Source organism: Heterodontus francisci, chromosome 36, assembly GCF_036365525.1.
Source record: "Heterodontus francisci isolate sHetFra1 chromosome 36, sHetFra1.hap1, whole genome shotgun sequence".
NCBI lineage: Eukaryota > Metazoa > Chordata > Chondrichthyes > Heterodontiformes > Heterodontidae > Heterodontus > Heterodontus francisci.
Window position 1 is genome coordinate 49,930,046 of NC_090406.1, and position 22,295 is coordinate 49,952,340.

The window sequence follows — 22,295 nt, forward strand, 5'->3', positions numbered from 1 at the left end:
TCGTGCACCATGGGGAATTTGTGTGTAGTCAATGGCATCCTGCACCATGGGGAATGTGTGTGTAGTCAATGTCATCGTGCACCATGGGGAATTTATGTGTCGTCAATGGCATCCTGCACCATGGGGAATGTGTGTGTAGTCAATGTCATCCTGCACCATAGGGAATGTGTGTGTAGTCAATGTCATCCTGCACCATGGGGAATGTGTGTGTAGTGACTGGCATCCTGCACCATGGGGAATGTGTGTGCAGTCAATGGCATCCTGCACCATAGTGAATGTGTGTGTAGTGAATGGCATCCTGCACCATGGGGAATGTGTGTGCAGTCAATGGCATCCTGCACCATAGTGAATGTGTGTGTAGTGAATGGCATCCTGCACCATGGGGAATGTGTGTGTAGTGACTGGCATCCTGCACCATGGGGAATGTGTGTGCAGTCAATGGCATCCTGCACCATAGTGAATGTGTGTGCAGTCAATGGCATCCTGCACCATAGTGAATGTGTGTGTAGTGAATGGCATCCTGCACCATAGGGAATGTGTGTGTAGTCAATGTCATCCTGCACCATGGGGAATGTGTGTGTAGTGAATGGCATCTGCACCATGGGGAATGTGTGTGCAATCAATGGCATCCTGCACCATCGGGAATGTGTGTGCAATCAATGGCATCCTGCACCATGGGGAATGTGTGTGCAGTCAATGGCATCCTGCACCGTAGTGAATGTGTGTGTAGTGAATGGCATCCTGCACCATGGGGAATGTGTGTGTAGTAAATGGCATCCTGCACCATAGTGAATGTGTGTGTAGTGAATGGCTTCCTGCACCATGGGGAATGTGTGTGCAGTCAATGGCATCCTGCACCATAGTGAATGTGTGTGTAGTGAATGGCATCCTGCACCATGGGGAATGTGTGTGTAGTAAATGGCATCCTGCACCATAGTGAATGTGTGTGTAGTGAATGGCATCCTGCACCATGGGGAATGTGTGTGCAGTCAATGGCATCCTGCACCATAGTGAATGTGTGTGTAGTGAATGGCATCCTGCACCATGGGGAATGTGTGTGCAATCAATGGCATCCTGCACCATGGGGAATGTGTGTGCAATCAATGGCATCCTGCACCATGGGGAATGTGTGTGCAGTCAAAGGCATCCTGCACCGTAGTGAATGTGTGTGTAGTGAATGGCATCCTGCACCATGGGGAATGTGTGTGTAGTAAATGGCATCCTGCACCATAGTGAATGTGTGTGTCGTGAATGGCAGCCTGCACCATGGGGAATGTGTGTGCAGTCAATGGCATCCTGCACCATGGGGAATGTGTGTGCAATCAATGGCATCCGGCACCATGGGGAATGTGTGTGCAGTGAATGGCATCCGTCACTATGGGGAATGTGTGTGTAGTCAATGGCATCCTGCACCATGGGGAATGTGTGTGTAGTCAATGGCATCCTGCACCATAGGGAATGTGTGTGTAGTCAATGGCATCCTGCACCATGGGGAATGTGTATGTAGTGAATGGCATCCGTCACTATGGGGAATGTGTGTGTAGTCAATGGCATCCTGCACCATGGGGAATGTGTGTGTAGTCAATGGCATCCTGCACCATAGGGAATGTGTGTGTAGTCAATGGCATCCTGCACCATGGGGAATGTGTTTGTAATCAATGGCATCCTGCACCACGGGGAATGTGTGTGTCGTGAATGGCATCCTGCACCATAGTGAATGTGTGTGTAGTGAATGGCATCGTGCACCATAGGGAATGTGTGTGTCGTGAATGGAATCCTGCACCATGGGGAATGTGTGTGCAGTGAATGGCATCTGCACCAGGGGGAATGTGTGTGCAGTCAATGGCATCCTGCACCATAGTGAATGTGTGTGTAGTGAATGGCATCCTGCACCATGGGGAATGTGTGTGCAATCAATGGCATCCTGCACCATGGGTAAAGTGTGTGTAGTGACTGGCATCCTGCACCATGGGGAATGTGTGTGTAGTCAATGTCATCCTGCACCATAGGGAATGTGTGTGTAGTCAATGTCATCCTGCACCATGGGGAATGTGTGTGAGGTCAATGGCATCCTGCACCATGGGTAAAGTGTGTGTAGTGACTGGCATCCTGCACCAGGGGGAATGTGTGTGCAGTCAATGGCATCCTGCACCATAGTGAATGTGTGTGTAGTGAATGGCATCCTGCACCATGGGGAATGTGTGTGCAATCAATGGCATCCTGCACCATGGGTAAAGTGTGTGTAGTGACTGGCATCCTGCACCATGGGGAATGTGTGTGTAGTCAATGTCATCCTGCACCATAGGGAATGTGTGTGTAGTCAATGTCATCCTGCACCATGGGGAATGTGTGAGAGGTCAATGGCATCCTGCACCATGGGTAAAGTGTGTGTAGTGACTGGCATCCTGCACCATGGGGAATGTGTGTGTAGTCAATGGCAACCTGCACCATAGGGAATGTGTGTGTAGTCAATGTCATCGTGCACCATGGGGAATGTGTGTGTAGTCAATGTCATCCTGCACCATGGGGAATGAGTGTGAGGTCAATGGCATTCTGCACCATGGAGAATGTGTGTGAGGTCAATGGCATCCTGCACCATGGGGAATGTGTGTGTAGTCAATGTCATCCTGCACCATGGGGAATGTGTGTGCAGTCAATGTCATCCTGCACCATAGGGAATGTGTGTGTAGTCAATGTCATCATGCACCATGGGGAATGTGTGTGTAGTCAATGTCATCCTGCACCATAGGGAATGTGTGTGTAGTCAATGTCATCCTGCACCATGGGGAATGTGTGTGAGGTCAATGGCATCCTGCACCATGGAGAATGTGTGTGAGGTCAATGGCATCCTGCACCATGGGGAATGTGTGTGTAGTCAATGTCATCCTGCACCATAGGGAATGTGTGTGTAGACAATGTCATCCTGCACCATGGGGAATGTGTGTGTAGTCAATGTCATCGTGCACCATGGGGAATTTGTGTTTAGTCAATGGCATTCTGCACCATGGGGAATGTGTGTGAGGTCAATGGCATCCTGCACCATGGGGAATGTGTGTGTAGTCAATGGCATCGTGCACCATGGGGAATGTGTGTGTAGTCAATGGCATCCTGCACCATAGAGAATGTGTGTGTAGTCAATGGCATCCTGCACCATGGGGAATGTGTGTGAGGTCAATGGCATCCTGCACCATGGGGAATGTGTGTGCAGTGAATGACATCCTGCACCATGGGGAATGTGTGTGTAGTCAATGGCATCCTGCACCATAGAGAATGTGTGTGTAGTCAATGTCATCCTGCACCATGGGGAATGTGTGTGTAGTCAATGTCATCCTGCACCATAGGGAAAGTGTGTGTAGTCAATGTCATCTTGCACCATGGGGAATGTGTGTGGTCAATGGCATCCTGCACCATAGAGAATGTGTGTGTAGTCAATGTCATCCTGCACCATGGGGAATGTGTGTGTAGTCAATGTCATCCTGAACCATAGGGAAAGTGTGTGTAGTCAATGTCATCCTGCACCATGGGGAATGTGTGTGTAGTCAATGTCATCCTGCACCATAGGGAAAGTGTGTGTAGTCAATGTCATCTTAAACCATGGGGAATGTGTGTGTAGTCAATGTCATCCTGCACCATGGGGAATGTGTGTGTAGTCAATGTCATCCTGAACCATAGGGAAAGTGTGTGTAGTCAATGTCATCCTGCACCATGGGGAATGTGTGTGTAGTCAATGTCATCCTGCACCATAGGGAAAGTGTGTGTAGTCAATGGCATCCTGCACCATGGGGAATGTGTGTGTAGTCAATGGTATCCTGCACCATGGGGAATGTGTGTGTAGTAAATGGCATCCTGCACCATAGTGAATGTGTGTGCAGTGAATGGCATCCTGCACCATGGGGAATGTGTGTGCAGTCAATGGCATCCTGCACCATAGTGAATGTGTGTGCAGTGAATGGCATCCTGCACCATGGGGAATGTGTGTGCAATCAATGGCATCCGGCACCATGGGGAATGTGTGTGCAGTGAATGGAATCCTGCACCATGGGGAATGTGTGTGCAGTCAATGGCATCCTGCACCATCGGGAATGTTTGTGTAGTGAATATCATCCGGCACCATGGGGAATGTGTGTGTCGTGAATGGCATCCGTCACTATGGGGAATGTGTGTGTAGTCAATGGCATCCTGCACCATGGGGAATGTGTGTGTAGTCAATGGCATCCTGCACCATAGGGAATGTGTGTGTAGTCAATGTCATCCTGAACCATGGGGAATGTGTGTGTAGTGAATGGAATCCTGCACCATGGGGAATGTGTTTGTAATCAATGTCATCCTGAACCATGGGGAATGTGTGTGTAGTGAATGGAATCCTGCACCATGGGGAATGTGTTTGTAATCAATGGCATCCTGCACCATGGGGAATGTGTGTGTAGTGACTGGCATCGTGCACCATAGGGAATGTGTGTGTCGTGAATGGAATCCTGCACCATGGGGAATGTGTGTGCAGTGAATGGCATCCTGCACCATGGGGAATGTGTGTGTAGTCAATGTCATCCTGCACCATAGGGAAAGTGTGTGTCGTCAATGTCATCCTGCACCATGGGGAATGTGTGTGGAGTCAATGGCATCCTGCACCATAGGGAATGTGTGTGTCGTCAATGTCATCGTGCACCATGGGGAATTTGTGTGTCGTCAATGGCATCCTGCACCATGGGGAAAGTGTGTGTAGTCAATGGCATCCTGCACCATCGGGAATGTGTGTGTAGTCAATGTCATCGTGCACCATGGGGAATGTGTGTGTAGTCAATGTCATCGTGCACCATGGGGAATTTATGTGTCGTCAATGGCATCCAGCACCATGGGGAATGTGTGTGTAGTCAATGTCATCCTGCACCATGGGGAATGTGTGTGTCGTCAATGTCATCCTGCACCATAGGGAATGTGTGTGTAGTCAATGTCATCCTGCACCATGGGGAATGTGTGTGCAGTCAATGGCATCCTGCACCATAGTGAATGTGTGTGTAGTGAATGGAATCCTGCACCATGGGGAATGTGTGTGTAGTGACTGGCATCCTGCACCATGGGGAATGTGTGTGCAGTCAATGGCATCCTGCACCATAGTGAATGTGTGTGTCGTGAATGGAATCCTGCACCATGGGGAATGTGTGTGCAGTCAATGGCATCCTGCACCATAGTGAATGTGTGTGTCGTGAATGGAATCTGCACCATGGGGAATTTGTGTGCAGTGAATGGCATCTGCACCAGGGGGAATGTGTGTGCAGTCAATGGCATCCTGCACCATAGTGAATGTGTGTGTAGTGAATGGCATCCTGCACCATGGGGAATGTGTGTGTAGTGAATGGCATCTGCACCAAAGGGAATGTGTGTGCAATCAATGGCATCCTGCACCATCGGGAATGTGTGTGTAGTGAATGGCATCCTGCACCATGGAAATGTGTGTGCAATCAATGGCATCCTGCACCATGGGTAAAGTGTGTGTTGTGACTGGCATCCTGCACCATGGGGAATGTGTGTGTAGTCAATGGCAACCTGCACCATAGGGAATGTGTGTGTAGTCAATGTCATCGTGCACCATGGGGAATGTGTGTGTAGTCAATGTCATCCTGCACCATGGGGAATGAGTGTGAGGTCAATGGCATCCTGCACCATGGAGAATGTGTGTGAGGTCAATGGCATCCTGCACCATGGGGAATGTGTGTGTAGTCAATGTCATCCTGCACCATCGGGAATGTGTGTGTCGTCAATGTCATCCTGCACCATGGGGAATGTGTGTGCAGTCAATGTCATCCTGCACCATAGGGAATGTGTGTGTAGTCAATGTCATCCTGCACCATGGGGAATGTGTGTGAGGTCAATGGCATCCTGCACCATGGGGAATGTGTGTGTAGTCAATGTCATCCTGCACCATAGGGAATGTGTGTGTAGTCAATGTCATCCTGCACCATCGGGAATGTGTGTGAGGTCAATGGCATCCTGCACCATGGAGAATGTGTGTGAGGTCAATGGCATCCTGCACCATAGGGAATGTGTGTGTAGTCAATGTCATCCTGCACCATGGGGAATGTGTGTGTAGTCAATGGCATCCTGCACCATAGAGAATGTGTGTGTAGTCAATGTCATCCTGCACCATAGGGAAAGTGTGTGTAGTCAATGTCATCCTGCACCATGGGGAATGTGTGTGTAGTCAATGTCATCCTGCACCATCGGGAAAGTGTGTGTAGTCAATGTCATCTTAAACCATGGGGAATGTGTGTGTAGTCAATGTCATCCTGCACCATGAGGAATGTGTGTGTAGTCAATGGTATCCTGCACCATGGGGAATGTGTGTGTAGTCAATGGCATCCTGCACCATGGGGAATGTGTAGTCAATGTCATCCTGCACCATGAGGAATGTGTGTGTAGTCAATGGTATCCTGCACCATAGGGAATGTGTGTGTAGTCAATGTCATCCTGCACCATGGGGAATGTGTGTGTAGTCAATGTCATCCTGCACCATGGGGAATGTGTGTGTAGTCAATGTCATCCTGCACCATAGGGAAAGTGTGTGTAGTCAATGTCATCTTGCACCATGGGGAATGTGTGTGTAGTCAATGTCATCCTGCACCATGGGGAATGTGTGTGTAGTCAATGTCATCCTGCACCATAGGGAAAGTGTGTGTAGTCAATGTCATCTTGCACCATGGGGAATGTGTGTGTAGTCAATGTCATCCTGCACTATGGGGAATGTGTGTGTAGTCAATGTCATCCTGCACCATAGGGAAAGTGTGTGTAGTCAATGTCATCTTGCACCATGGGGAATGTGTGTGTAGTCAATGGCATCCTGCACCATAGAGAATGTGTGTGTAGTCAATGTCATCCTGCACCATGGGGAATGTGTGTGTAGTCAATGGCATCCTGCACCATGGGGAATGTGTGTGTCGTGAATGGCATCCTGCACCATGGGGAATGTGTGTGTAGTCAATGGCATCCTGCACCATGGGGAATGTGTGTGTAGTCAATGTTATCCTGCACCATAGGGAAAGTGTGTGTAGTCAATGTCATCCTGCACCATGGGGAATGTGTGTGTAGTCAATGTCATCCTGCACCATAGGGAAAGTGTGTGTAGTCAATGTCATCTTAAACCATGGGGAATGTGTGTGTAGTCAATGGCATCCTGCACCATGGGGAATGTGTGTGTAGTCAATGGCATCCTGCACCATGGGGAATGTGTGTGTAGTCAATGGCATCCTGCACCATGGGGAATGTGTAGTCAATGGCATCCTGCACCATAGGGAATGTGTGTGTAGTCAATGTCATCCTGCACCATGGGGAATGTGTGTGTAGTCAATGTCATCCTGCACCATAGGGAAAGTGTGTGTAGTCAATGGCATCCTGCACCATGGGGAATTTGCGTGTAGTCAATGGTATCCTGCACCATGAGGAATGTGTGTGTAGTCAATGGCATCCTGCACCATGGGGAATGTGTGTGTAGTCAATGGCATCTGCACAATGAGGAAACCTGTAATCCTCCCAAAACCTCACTGTGGCTGCTTGTCTCTGGCAAAAGAGACAGAGATGAAGCTTCAGTGACCTCCCTCATGCAGAGATGTTGCTTATATCTCCAGCAGCTGTCTGAAAGGAGCCAGACGCATAAAGGTTGTGGCAGTAGCAGTAGGCATGTTTCAGTCACAACCTCTTTTGTGAAGCAAAGATGTCTCAAGCATTAGTCTTCGCTGAGGATGAGGTAAGAGAATTGCTCCCTAAAATCCCTCAGTGGATGTGCCCTCCTGCTGAGAGCCTTCCTCTTCTCGCAGCTTGTCTTGCTCTGAGTGACCTCTCTTCTTTCTCTCATTGATGATTAATTAGGGGCGATAATGGTGTGGTGGTAATGTCACTAAACTAGAGACCCTGGTATCATAGGTTCAAATCCTGCAATAGCAGTTCATGGTGTTCAAATTCAATTTATTAATTAAAAATCTAGAATTGAAAACTAATCTCAGTAATAATAACATGCAATTATCATTGATTGTCATTAAAAACCCATCTGGTTCATTCATGTCCTTTCGAGAAGGGAATCTGCTGTCCTTACCTGGTCTGGCCTACATGTGTCTCTTAACTGTCCTCTGAAATGGCCTATTCAAACAGCCAGACTGTTAAACTTTAGCCAAGTATAGGAAAACGCTAAAAACACAGGCAATTGCACCAACAGCCAGAAGAAACAATACGGCAACTGACCTATAAGTAGTTCATGTTCTCTTTAAATAGTGCTGGTAGGTGGTTCCTTCACTCCTTTTATCATCACATTCAGTTGTATGTGGTTCAGACAGGCTGTTGTCTGGAGGGGGAATATGAAAATGGCAGTGCTGGTGTCAAATCAGCGTTACATGTTGATTTTTTTTTCGTTATCTTGCTACTCTACATGACACCCGTGGTCACAGGCTTCTCTGTGTGCACCCTTTACCGAGATGGTGTGCTGTGCACTTCCTATCAGAAGTGTGCATGTGCATCTTGAACCCCATTTTCACTCCTTTGTGGCAGTGTGCTGCTTAAAAAAGACTGTTTCCTGGCCCAATGTAACCCCCAGAGAATGGGGATAACGTATTCTGATTCTATTGCTCATTTCTCATGGAAGTTAAAAAATGGAAGGCTGTAACTAGCAACTGTCGAGGAAAGCACAGAGCCTGAGGCATGCGGTAATGAACAGAGGACCTGCCCTTGCGCAGATCACCACTACTCTGATTGACGGGTTGTGACAAGTGGTCAGTGACCCAGGGATCTGTTCCGGACCCTCAATTTTTCACCATATTTATACATGATTTTCATGAACGAATCTCGAGTTGTATACCCAATTTTGCAGATGACACTAAATCAGGAGGGACAGTAAATAGTGCAGATGGGAGCAGGAAGTTGAAAAGAGATATAGACAAACAAAGCGAGTGGGAAAACCTCTAATAAATAGAGTTCAATGTGGACAAGTGTAAGGTCATCCACATCAGAGCCAAGAAATATAGATCGGCGAATTTTCTAAATAGTGAGAAACACTAGAGGAGTAGAGAGATTTATGAGCCCAAGTTAAAAAATCACTAAAAGCTAGTGCACAGGAACAAAAAGCAATCGAAAAGGTGAAAGGAATATTTTCCTTTATCTCAAGGGGGCTGCGATACAAAGTGAGGAACTGATACTTCGCTTGTCCAGAGCCTTGGTCCGATCCCATCTGGAATACTACGTTCAGTTTGGGCACCACATCTCAGGAAGTATATATTGGCTTTGGTGGTTGATCTGTGTAGATTCACCAGAATGATATTGGGGCTTAAGGGGTTAAATTATGAAGCCAGGTTGCATAAATTTGGCTTGTGTTCCCTTGAGTATATGAGCTAATGGGATGGTCTACTGTTTAAATTGATGAAAGGATTTGCTAGGGTATCTATGGAGAAAGGAGATACTCTCGAGGCGGAATCAGGTACAAGTAGACAAAATATTAAAATTAGAGCATCGGCATATTCAGGATTGAAATCAGGAAGCACATTTTCACACAAGTGGTAGCTTCCCTGAAAAGGCTGTAGATGCTGGGCTAATTATGTCAATCAATTTGTTGGGGATAACTGTGTTCACCATTTGACTATCCATTGTTTTACCCAGGATCCAGATACTTTCTCAGGCTGACGAAAAGATGTAGCACTTTTCCCATTGGCCTATTGCCAGCGGCGTGCTGGGACAACACAATGTTAAGGGTTGACTCACTTTCTGGAGCCCAGCAGCTCCTCCACTCCGCCCACATTGCAATGCAGAGTGCTGGTGCTATGCTGCACGTTACCTGAAAGGAATTTTACCTGTTCTGAGTTCAGCTGGTATGCAAACACCTGCGCTGTCATGCCGATCCATGCCTGCTTCACCAGAACCTCTCACGGTGATTTAATTTGACTGCAGTCAACTGTTGGCTGCTGGAGATCTAAGCTATGATGTGTACCGATGCCTCATGACATTCTTGTGCTAGTCATGGACCAGAGCATGATAGTACTTGTGCTATAACTAGAATATACTTCACACTGGGGTCTGAAAGCAACACTTCAGCTATCAGAGGTGCCACCTTATTGTGCAACCTGCCCAGGAGATCGGGGTAATGCCATTTCCTACATTGCTAAGTAACTTCAATTGCCTCATGTTCCTCACCTTACAGTCTGAGCAACAGGCTAGCAGAACCAGCAAATGAAACTGATTAGGAAATAGCTGGTGATCTAACAAGGAATCAAAGACTGTTACTTCCTCAGCATGGCACTACTGCTGGACATACCCTCAGTGTTGCAACAGACGCAGGAACTGTGCTGAGCCAGAAACTGTAAATTGCCACTTCCTCCTCATCATCTGTGCCCTTGGAATCAACCCTGTTTCACTTGCCCATGATCTAGATCCCATGGGGTTTGTGCAGCAGTGCTGGTGTGCAATACAGGATGCTGTGTGGTGCAGGCTTGCTCATCGGCGTTGGCCGTGTTTATAGCAAGCAAAAAGAGAATAAAATGTCAAATTTAATCACTAGATTTATTCTGAGACTGTAATGGGACTGCAGCCCTCTCTGTTCCTGCACTCCTTTTAAAATTGTACCATTTAGTTCATATTGCCCATCCTCATTCTTCCTTCATATTTCTTCAAGTTTCATCGGCCATGTATCTGCCCTTTACACCCTGTTACTATCTGCATCATTTTTTATTACATTTCCAAGCTTTGTGTCCTTTGCAAATGTTGAAATTATAGGCTGTATATCCAAGTCCAATTCATTCCTACAAATCAAAAAGAAGAGTGGTGCTAATATCAACCCCCTGGGAGACATCATTATCTACATCCCTCCATTCTGATAAACAACAGGAAACCAGTACTTTCTGCTTTCTGTTTTTTAGGCAATTTCACATCCACACTGCCACTGTCCCTTTAATCCCATGGGCTTTGATTTTTCTAACCAGTCTATTAGGTGGTACTTTATCAAATACCTCTGAAAGTCCACATACACAACATCAACTGTACTACATCATCAACCATCTCCATTACTTCTTTAAAGAATGCAATCGAGTTAGTCAAACACAATTTGCCTTTAACAAATCTGTGCTGGCTATCATGTATTAACCCATATTTTTCCAAGTGATAAGTAATTTTGTCCTGGATTATTGTCTCCAGAAGTTCCTCACCACCGATATTAGGCTGACTGGCCTGTCATTGACAAATGTCTCCTACTCTTTTTTTGAACAGAAGTGCAACATTTCCAATCCTTCAGTCCTCTGGCACCACTGTCATATATAAAGAGGTTTGAAAGATTGCAACCAGAGCCTCCGATATTTCCACCCTTACTTCCCTCAGTAATGTAGGATGCATTCCATTTGGACCAGGTGCCTATTCTACTTTAAAATTGCTAACCTTTTAAGTATCTCCTCTTTATTTTTATTATATCCACTTTCTCTACTACCTCCTTCTTTACTGTGACATTGGCAACATCCTCTTCTTTTGTGATGACAGATCCAAAGTACTCATTTAATACCTCATCCAAGACCTCCACCTCCACAGGAAGATCTCCTTTTTGGTCTCTAATTGCCCACACACTTCCTTTGACTATCATTTTACTATTTATACATTTCCAAAAGATTTCAGTGTTCCGTTTTCTGTTAGCCATTAATCTTTCTTCATACTCTCTTTGCCTATCTTATTTTCTTTTTCAGTTAGAATTAGAATTAGAACATTACAGCGCAGTACAGGCCCTTCGGCCCTCGATGTTGCGCCGACCTGTGAAACCATCTGACCTACACTATTCCATTTTCATCCATATGTCTATCCAATGACCACTTAAATGCCCTTAAAGTTGGCGAGTCTACTACTGTTGCAGGCAGGGCGTTCCACGCCCCTACTACTCTCTGCGTAAAGAAACTACCTCTGACATCTGCCCTATATCTTTCACCCCTCAACTTAAAGCTATGTCCCCTCGTGTTTGCCATCATCATCCGAGGAAAAAGACTCTCACTATCCACCCTATCTAACCCTCTGATTATCTTATATGTCTCTATTAAGTCACCTCTCCTCCTCCTTCTCTCTAACGAAAACAACCTCAAGTCCCTCAGCCTTTCCTCGTAAGACCTTCCCTCCATACCAGGCAACATCCTAGTAAATCCCCTCTGCACCCTTTCCAAAGCTTCCACATCCTTCCTATAATGCGGTGACCAGAACTGCATGCAATACTCAAGGTGCGGCCTCACCAGAGTTTTGTACAGCTGCATCATGACCTCGTGGCTCCGAAACTCGATCCCCCTACGAATAAAAGCTAACACATCATATGCCTTCTTAACAGCCCTATTAACCTGGGTAGCAACTTTCAGGGATTTATGTACCTGGACACCAAGATCTCTCTGTTCATCTACACTACCAAGAATCTTCCCATTAGCCCAGTACTCTGCATTCCTGTTACTCCTTCCAAAGTGAATCACCTCACACTTCTCCGCATTAAACTCCATTTGCCATCTCTCAGCCCAGCTCTGCAGCCTATCTATGTCCCTCTGTACCCTACAACACCCTTCGACACTATCCACAACTCCACCGACCTTCGTGTCATCCGCAAATTTACTAACCCACCCTTCTACACCCTCATCCAGGTCATTTATAAAAATGACAAACAGCAGTGGCCCCAAAACAGAACCTTGCGGTACACCACTAGTAACTAAACTCCAGGATGAACATTTGTCATCAACCACCACCCTCTGTCTTCTTTCAGCTAGCCAATTTCTGATCCAAAGCTCTAAATCACCTTCAACCCCATACTTACGTATTTTCTGCAATAGCCTACCGTGGGGAACCTTATCAAACGCCTTACTGAAATCCATATACACCACATCCACGGTTTTACCCTCATCCACCTGTTTGGTCACCTTCTCGAAAAACTCAATAAGGTTTGTGAGGCACGACCTACCTTTCACAAAACCGTGCTGACTATCGCAAATGAACTTATTCTTTTCAAGATGATTATATATTTTCTATATTCAGCTTCTCTACTCCACTATGAACCTTGCAATTGTCATAAGCCTTATTTTTCTGCCAACTACTTTATAGTCTACTACTGTCTTACCTACCAGTCTTTGTTTCCAATCTACCTTTCAACTGCCTGAAGTTAGCCCTCCTCCAGTTGAGTATTTTCACTTTTGATTGTTCCTTGGCCCTTTCCAGAATTACTTGTGATCGCTGTTTCGCAAATGCTTCCCCCATTGAAACATGTTCCACTTGCCCCAATTTGATTCCCCCGAACTAGATCTAGCACTGCTTCCTTCATCGTTGGAATTGATCAAGAAAGTTGTCATGTACACTTTTCAGGAATTCCTCCAACTCTTTGCCCTTTACATTGTTTTCCAACAATCTATATCAGAATAATTCAAGACCCCATTCTAACTACTTTATTGTTTTTGCATCTTTCTGAAATTTGCCTGCAATTTGTCTTCTCCATCTCCTTCCTAGTATTTTGTGGTCTTTAGTAGCACCAAGCAGTTTAACATCTCCTTTATTGTTCCTTCAGTCTAATCAAATAGATTTGGTCTTTGAACCCTCAAGAACATCATCTCTTTCCAGGGCTGCAAAAGAATCTCTGATCAATACTGCCACCATCCCCTCTCCATTTCTTCCTTCCCTGCTCCTTTTGAATATATTGTATCCAGGGATACTAGATTCCCATTCCTGCACTTGTTTGAACAACCTCTACGTTATTGTCACCAGATCATAATCCCATATGGCAATTTGTACCTACAGATCACCAAACTTATTTGCCATGTTCCTTGCATTCTTGCATATGCACTCCAAAACCACCTGTGCATTTCTCCCCGTCTGAAGGAGAAAATGAAAGAGAGAATGCGAACAAACAGAAATATATCTTGTGTGAAGCCCCTTTCAGACTCCCTTGCAGGCTTGCTTATCAGGCAGAAAGTGTTGTAGGCCAATCTTATTCCCTGTCATTCCAGTGGGTGCTGAACATTGTGATGTCAAAGAACGAAGAACAGTACAGCACAGGAACAGGCCATTCGGCCCTCCAAGCCTGCGCCGATCATGATGCCTGTCTAAACTAAAACCTTCTGCACTTCCGGGGTCCGTATCCCTCTATTCCCATCCTATTCATGTATTTGCCAAGATGCCTCTTAAACGTTGCTATCGTACCTGCTTCCAGCACCTCCCCCGGCAGCAAGTTCCAGGCACTCACCACCCTCTGTGTAAAAAACGTGCCTCGCACATCTCCTCTAAACTTTGCCCCTCGCACCTTAAACCTATGTCCCCTAGTAACTGACTCTTCCACCCTGGGAAAAAGCTTCTGACTATCCACTCTGTCCATGCCACTCCAACAAGAGCGAATCTAACCATCTCCCCTTGATGTTCAATGGCATTACCATCGCTGAATCCCCCACGATCAACATCCTGGTGGGGGTTACCATTGACCAGAAACTTAACGAAACCAGCCACATAAATACTGTGGTTGCAAGAGCATGTCAGGGGCTGGGAATTCTGCGGCGAGTAACTTACTTCCTGTCTCCCCAAAGCCTGCCCACCATCTACAAGGCACAAGTCAGGAGTGTGATGGAATATTTTCCACTTGCCTGGATGGGTACAGCTCCAACAACACTCAAGAAATTTGACACCATCCAGGACAAAGCAGTCCACTTGATTGGCACCCCATCCATCACCTTCAACATTCACCACCTTCACCACTGACGCACAGTGGCAGCAGTGTGTACCTTGTACAAGATGCACTGCAGCAACTCATCAAGGCTCCTTAGACAGCACCTTCCAAACCTGCGACCTCTACCTCCTGGAAGGACAAGGGCAGCAGATGCATAGGAACATCACCACCTGCAGGTTCCCCTCCAAGTTACACACCACCGTGACTTGGAACTATATCGCCATTCCTTCACGGTCGTTGGGTCAAAATCCTGGAACTCCCTTCCTAACAGCACTGTGGGTGTACTTACATTCCAAGGACTGCAGTGGTTCAAGAGGGCAGCTCACCACCACCTTCTCAAGGACAATTAGGGGTGGGCAATAAATGCTAGCCAAAGACGCCCACATCCTATGAACAAATTTTAAAAAAACATAGTCACTTAAGTATGATGGACGTTTTCTCTCATATCGTCTGACATCAGATGTAGTGTCATTTGACTCATATTCTTCATCTGAGGGGTCTACTTTGGAATTGGATTCAATGTTTGTGAGTGCTGTTTTCAGTGCTTTAAAGAATGATGCAGTTCTTGCGCTGATTTGTGAACTGCACTGAGCAGTGATCATTGATCCTTTTGTGTTGGTCACAACAAATGATAGGATGTCATAAGGAGTTGTTTGTTTTCTAACATGACCATTATGTTTCACAAGTACTTCATCTCCTGTCTTAAGCAGTGAAGCTCTAAATTTCATGTTTCGCTCTGCACGCACTTTCATTCGATCCTTCTCTTCTTGATCACGTTCACGTACATGTTGATCATTAGCTCCATGGGCTAGCTGAAGAAGGCCTGTGCGCATAGGATGTGCAAAGATGAGTGTAGCTGGAGGGTTTTCCAGTCGAGTGAGGAATCATTCTGTAATTACGAAGAAAGTGATACAGCTCTTGCTTCCATGACTTGTTCTCAGCTGTAGCTGTATGTACTACTTTTTTCACAGTTTCCATAAATCTCTCGACTTCACTATTGGCTCCTGGCCAATATGTGATTTTTTCTGTGAGTGAATCATAGGTAGTTTGTGAATTTACGGAATTCATCGCTGTTGAATGGGGGACGATTGTCAGTTCTTACCGTTTGATGGATTCCAAACAAGGCGAAGATCTGGTCAAGCTTTGGGATGACTGCTTTGTTGAAGTTGACAAAACTAATTCCATGATCGGGAATCTGCTGTAGTTCTCAGTGACAACAAGCAAGTGTTCACCTGTGGGCAAATCTGCAAAGTCAATGCGAACTTCAGTCCATGGTCCCAGAGGTAGTTCGGACATTTTGAGAGGATCATGAAGATTTGACATTGACATGGCAAATATTGATTGATTTTGTGTTCTACCATGTGGTCAATTTCTGGGAACCATACCTTTTTCCTGAGGAGTTTTTTGGTCTTGACAACTTCCTGGTGTCCTTCATGTGCTATATCGACAACACATTCCCTCAATGAGTGTGGAATGAAAATACAGTTGTTGCGCAATATGAGATCAGATGTGGTTGTAACGGTGAGGTCATTCTGAACGTTGCGAAGACCTTGTCGTATGTGAGCAATTTCACTTGTAGACGCTTTCTTGATCGCGTCTTTCCAGATTTGTGATTCTATAGCATTCATATATAGTTGCAAAGCCTCATCTTGTTTGGTTGCCGCTTTGATGTCAGCTAGTTTTACCGACTTTAGCACTGCATTTATGCTTACGTGGTTAAGACGTTGTTCAGCAATCTTTTCCTCACGACTAGTAGGACTGACTTTCGGCAGTGGATGTCATGAAAGATAGTCTGCTGGGTTGAGCTTGCCTGGCTGATACTCAACCTGGAACTCGCACTCTTGTAGTCTGAGTATCCAACGTTCTATTTTAGTGGGTGGTTTGCTACGTGTATTTTCAAACAAGCTCACTAGTGGTCTATGATTGGTTATTACTTTAAACTTGCTTCCATATAGGTAGAGATAACAACCCATGTGATTGCATGTGCTTTTCTCTCTGTTTCCAAATAACGTTCTACAGGCATTAATGCAGTGATTGATGGGTTACCTGTCTTGTCTTTCTGTACGAGAACTGTACCTAAGCCAACTGGGCTGACATCCACGACTGGCTGGGTGGTTTTCTTTAGGTCAAAATAGGCATTTGTGCAACTTGCTGACAAACATCGTTTGATCTGGTGTACCGCCTGTTTGTGTGATGTAGTCCATTCCTACTTGGCGGTCTCTTTTGTCAAATCGCATACAGGGGCAGATAGCGTAGTGAGGTCAGGGATGAAGCGACTGCAGTATGTGACGAGTCCTAGCAGACTGCCGACTTCTTCAACATTTGTAGGATCCGCGGTGTTTGCAATGGCTTCAACTTTCCGTGGATCTGGTGATACTCCTTCACCACTGAACACATGACCAAAGAATTCAATTCTGCTTTCATTGAACAAGGAATTGTTTTTGCTCAAGGTGAGGTTACATTGTCTGAGACGTTATAAACATGCATGTAGGTATGTCTCGAGTTCCCTTTCGGTGCAGCCAGAGATGAGAATGTCATCACTGATGTTCAATGTGCCTTCAACTGCTTGAAGTGCAGATTGAATCACGTGCTGAAATACCTCAGCTGCTGAGCTGATTCCAAAGTTGAGCCTCTTGTATCAGAAAAGACTGATGTGAGTAGAGAATACAGTAAGATATCTCGATTCTTCTGCAAGCTTGATTTAATGGTAGCTTACACTGAGGTTAAGTTTAGCAAAGTGTTTAGCACCATTCACTTTCTATGTGATGTCAGTGTCAAGTGTCTTTCGTTGTATGGCTTGGTTTGGTGATCACATATCAATACTGATTCTAATCTGGTTCTCACTCTTGGGTTTCTTGACAACTTATATGGGTGAGACCCAAGGGGTAGGCTCATCCTTAACTTTCTCAATAATGTCAAGGTCAAGAAGGCATTGAATTCCTTCTCTGTCTGTTTTGTGATATGAAGTAGTATTTGTCACCGTTGATGCACAACTCGGGGCACATTAGGGTCTACATGCAGCTTGCATGTAACACCTTTCAGTTTTCCGATACCAGTGAAACGATCAGCATACAGCTCGAGACCATTTTGTTATGTAAGGGAATCGCGTATGTGACTGCAATCATGTGCAGATCTGCTGCTGTGTGGAAACTGATAAGCATGTCACATTCTCCAGATCTGATGTAAAATACAGCATTTGTTCTATTGTCTTTGAATGAGACTGGCATTTCAAAAGTTCCGAGGATTTTCAGCGGTTTGTCATTGTTATAAGGGAACATTTTCATATTCTCTGGCTTGCAGAGAATGGGACAATCCTGAAGTTTGTTGAATGTTTTGTCTCCCATGACATTGACAGACGCTCCTGTGTCTATGAGAGCATCTACGTCCCAGCAGCCAATAGTCACTGTCAAACGTGGCTGTTTGCTGTGTCTGAGAAGACAAAAGTATGTTCAATGTCGGCCACCTGTACATTAGTTACATTCTCTCGCCTTTTTGCTGTGGGACACATACGTGAAACCCTTCTGTTGGTATTGGTCTTAGTAGATTTTACTGATGAGAGACAAACCCGAGCAAAGCAATTGGGTTTTCCACAGGCTTTACGCTGTTTACCAGTAGCAGGACACGCTGTCTGGTGTGGGTAGGCACTGCCACAGTGGAAACATTCTTTGGACAGGTCGCAACTCTGTTTGTGAGATGGCTGTTGTTGCTTTCCAGGTGGTTTCCTGGCATGTGAGAGATGAATAGTGCTCACAGAAGTTAAACTTGGAATGTGGTAGTTACTTTAGTAAGCCTCAATTTCAGTAGCTCTGGACTCTGAGAGCAATAGTGATCTTGCTAACTCCAACAGCTCGGACAGCTGTCTGTCTCGAGTACATTTCAGCGTAGTTGACTGGAGAGCAGCCTTTGCTTATTTGTTTTGATTTCCCGTTCAACATGTTCAACATCACCAAAGTCACATTTGGTTACTAGTTGCTTCAATTGTGTGCAATATTGATCCATTGTCTTGTTTGCTTCTCAGATACCCAGGGGGGTGAGTTACAGGCAGGAAAAGTAATGGAGAAATGTACAAGGATGAGGAAGTGGATGGAGAGAAGGTGAGATGGGGGGAGGGATGGAGAGCAGTAGAGGTGGAGAATACAATAGTTTTGTGTATGGTGTTTTTCTTGGCCGTGAAGTAGGTCATCAGTACATTTTTGATGACTTGTAGTCCTTTTGCTCAGGCATAAGTGTATCAAAGATATCTTTTAATTCTTCACCTCCATAGTGTAGAAGCAAGGCCTTTCTCCTTGTGTAGTCTGATTGCAAAACCTGCCATCACATCTTTGAAATGTCACAGCCACTTTTGTCAATGTGGGAATACAGATGATGACTCTAATACACATCAAAAGGTGATAAGTTGGGTATAGACAACACCATATTGATCAGCAATGCAGTGATAAAGGATCCAGGATTGTGCTCCTTTCAGAGAAAACTTCTCTGCAGTAATCTGAGATAATATACTTTTTTTTGGATTGGATGGTTATTTTGGAGAGATCAGTGCCTGAGTATACATTTGTGTTACTCTAACAGTCTCCAGTTTGAAATGAAAGTAGACAAAAACCTTCCAAAATTTTCAGACCTGAAAGCAATATATCCTCTTTTTTCATCCGTTTTCTGTTTACCACATCGCCATTGTGATGTCCTCGGAACTTGAGTGAGGTTTAGCTGGGTTTGGTATAGGATATGAGGCAAAGTCAGAGAGACAAAGGCTTCAGCAGCTGAAAATAAAGGCTTCTCCTTTTATTATTCTGTCTTAGTTTCACTTGCGCTTTGTTAGCATGTGTGTTCTACAGCAGCCACTAGAGAACACAATGCACAATGCAATTGCAATTTCAAAATACGACACCACTAGACATCCCATTCACTCTTTTGCCATCTCCTTGCATGCCTGCTGTGCTAGGTCCACTCATTGGCTGCCAATCCCTTTTACCTCTCCCCGCCGCCAAAGGTCTATTGATTGTAGTCCCCCCTGAGGGACAAACCTTACCTGGCTTCCCCTTTTTCCTATAGTTCCCTGCTGACTGCATTTCCCATTCTCAGCATCACCTGGGATTTCCATTCCCCAATGGCTCTCGGTCCTGTACCTCCTGTCTACTCCACCCTCCTCTATCCCTGCCCACCTCACTTTCCTGAGACCCCTTCTCTCCAGTGACTCATTCCCACAATTTCCACTGATCTGAATTATCCGTCTGCATCACTCTGACTCCTCTTGCTGGATACCTCACACTGAAATTTTCCAGACCTGGATGCAGTCCTGTAACTCGTCCCCCTTCCTTCAGTTCCCCACCTCCACTGCTATCCATCACCCCCTCCCCTCATCTCACCTTCTCTCCATCCACTTCATCATCCTTGTACATTTCTCCATCACCCTGCCTGTAACTCACCTCCCCCGCCCCCCAGGTATCTGTGACTCTAAATATAAAACCCTCTGAACGCCTCAATTAGACTCCAGCCTGTAACCCACCCCCACACCCCCCCAGTTTCTGTGACTCTATATAAACCCCCCTGAATGCCTCAATTAGACCTAGCCTGTAACTCACCCCCCCCCCCCCCCCCGGGTATCTGTGACTCTATATATAAACCCCCCTGAACACCTCAATTAGACCCCAGCCTGTAACTCACCCTCCCTGGGTATCTGTGACTCTATATATAAACCCCCCTGAACACCTCAATTAGACCCCAGCCTGTAACTCACCCTCCCTGGGTATCTGTGACTTTATATATAAACTCCCCTGAATGCCTCAATTAGACCCAGCCTGTAACTCACCGACCCCCCCCCCCCCCCCCCCCGCCCCGGGTATCTGTGACTCTATATATAACCCCCCCTGATCACCTCAATTAGACCCAGCCTGTAACTCACACCCCCCCCCCCACACCCCCCCGGGTATCTGTGACTCTATATATAAACCACCCTGAACGCCTCAATTAGACCCCAGCCTGTAACTCCTCCCCCCGGGTATCTGTGACTCTATATATAAACCACCCTGAACGCCTCAATTAGACCCCAGCCTGTAACCACCCCCCCCACACCCCCCCCGGGTATCTGTGACTCTATATATAAACCACCCTGAACACCTCAATTAGACCCCAGCCTGTAACTCACCCTCCCTGGGTATCATTGACTCTATATATAAACCCCCCTGACCGCCTCAATTAGACCCCAGCCTGTAACCCCCCGCCGGGAATCTGTGACTCTATATATAAACCCCCCTGACCGCCTCAATTAGACCCCAGCCTGTAACTCACCCCCCCCGAGTATCTCTTACTTTATATGTAAACCCCCACCCCTGAAACTTTCCATCAGATTCCAGGCTGTAACTCACTCCCAGATATCCAGTAATTTTTACATAAACTAACCGAACCCTTCGACTGGATTGGAGGCTATTGTTGTCTGTTTGGATTGGTGATTTGTATAATCACTGGCCAGTTATTATCATTCATTATTGAGAAGTACCGGACTCACATATCCTGACAAACTATCATCAGGAAAGCAGCACTCGAGTGTTCTGCAAATGTCCTACAACCCAATTATATTTTGTTTTCAGGTTTATGAAATAGGCTGAATTGCTTTCATGATGCATTTTGATGTTATCTTGAGACTAGGACCAGTGTAATGTGAAGAATGTGACTGGGAGGCCCGCACACTGTGTGATTGGGCCTCTCTCCGCAGCCTGACTTCCTCCCCCTCCTCCTCAGCACTGGAAAACTCTGCAGTGAACGGCGAGTTAGTGCCAATAATTGGCCATCCTACACTCCCCGCAGCCAATGAGAAGCAGATAACTGCACACACCCACCACCCACCTCAGCAGGAGTGGGGGTGGGGAGTGGGAGGGATAGGGGTTGGGAGTCAGATGGGTGGGATGTTTCGGGACAAGCTGCAGCTGCTTGCTCCAACCCCCACCCCCGCCCTCTCCTCCAGTCACTGAGTTCGAGCTGGCAGCCGCTTACAATGTCAAACCTCTGCTAACTCACAGCGGATTTAACCCTTTCCTGCTACTGCTTCCTTAGATTTATTCATTCTTTGCCACATGTATTTTAGGGAGTGGCAAAGTGACAGGGAATTGGGAAAGGGAGTGAGAGGGCAAGTGGGATAGTGACTGAATTAACCAGCCATTTCCGCTAGTCTAAATTCCCAGTGCTAGGTGACAGTCTATAGCAGATATTGACCACTCCAAGGGAGTGAGCCTTTAGTAGGAACATTCCCACCTCTGAGTCAGAAGGTGGAGGGTTTGAACCCCATTCCAGACATTCCCAATGAGTGGAGATTCGAGCTCTGGCTTTGAATTCTGCGTTGACCTCCAGTAGGATACTTGTGCCCGGTGTGGGTTTGGGAGCCATTAAACCCTCTGACTGTACACGACATAAACCACCCGCCATCACAAAAGCACCGCTCCGCATCCCCCCTCTCACCCTCCAAATCAGCTGGTAAAAAGATGACTACAGCCATAGAAAGAGCACTCACATCACAACCTGTCAGACTATTAATCAGCCGGCGAAACTTTGGACTACGCTACTGGGAAGATTCAGCACCAAGCACTAGGTATTAAATAATTGGTTCTATTTTTAAACTATGGTA

General features: G+C 46.1%; 1 long non-coding RNA gene across 1 annotated transcript in view; it reads right to left on the reverse strand.

Annotated features, from left to right (window-relative positions):
- LOC137351807 (uncharacterized) overlaps positions 1 to 22,295 on the reverse strand; it is a 78,108-nt gene that overhangs the window by 55,552 nt on the left and 261 nt on the right. Inside the window, exon 2 of the long non-coding RNA XR_010969574.1 lies at positions 8,230 to 8,329. This is a non-coding gene — a long non-coding RNA (uncharacterized lncRNA). The remainder of the gene's footprint in view (positions 1 to 8,229; positions 8,330 to 22,295) is intronic.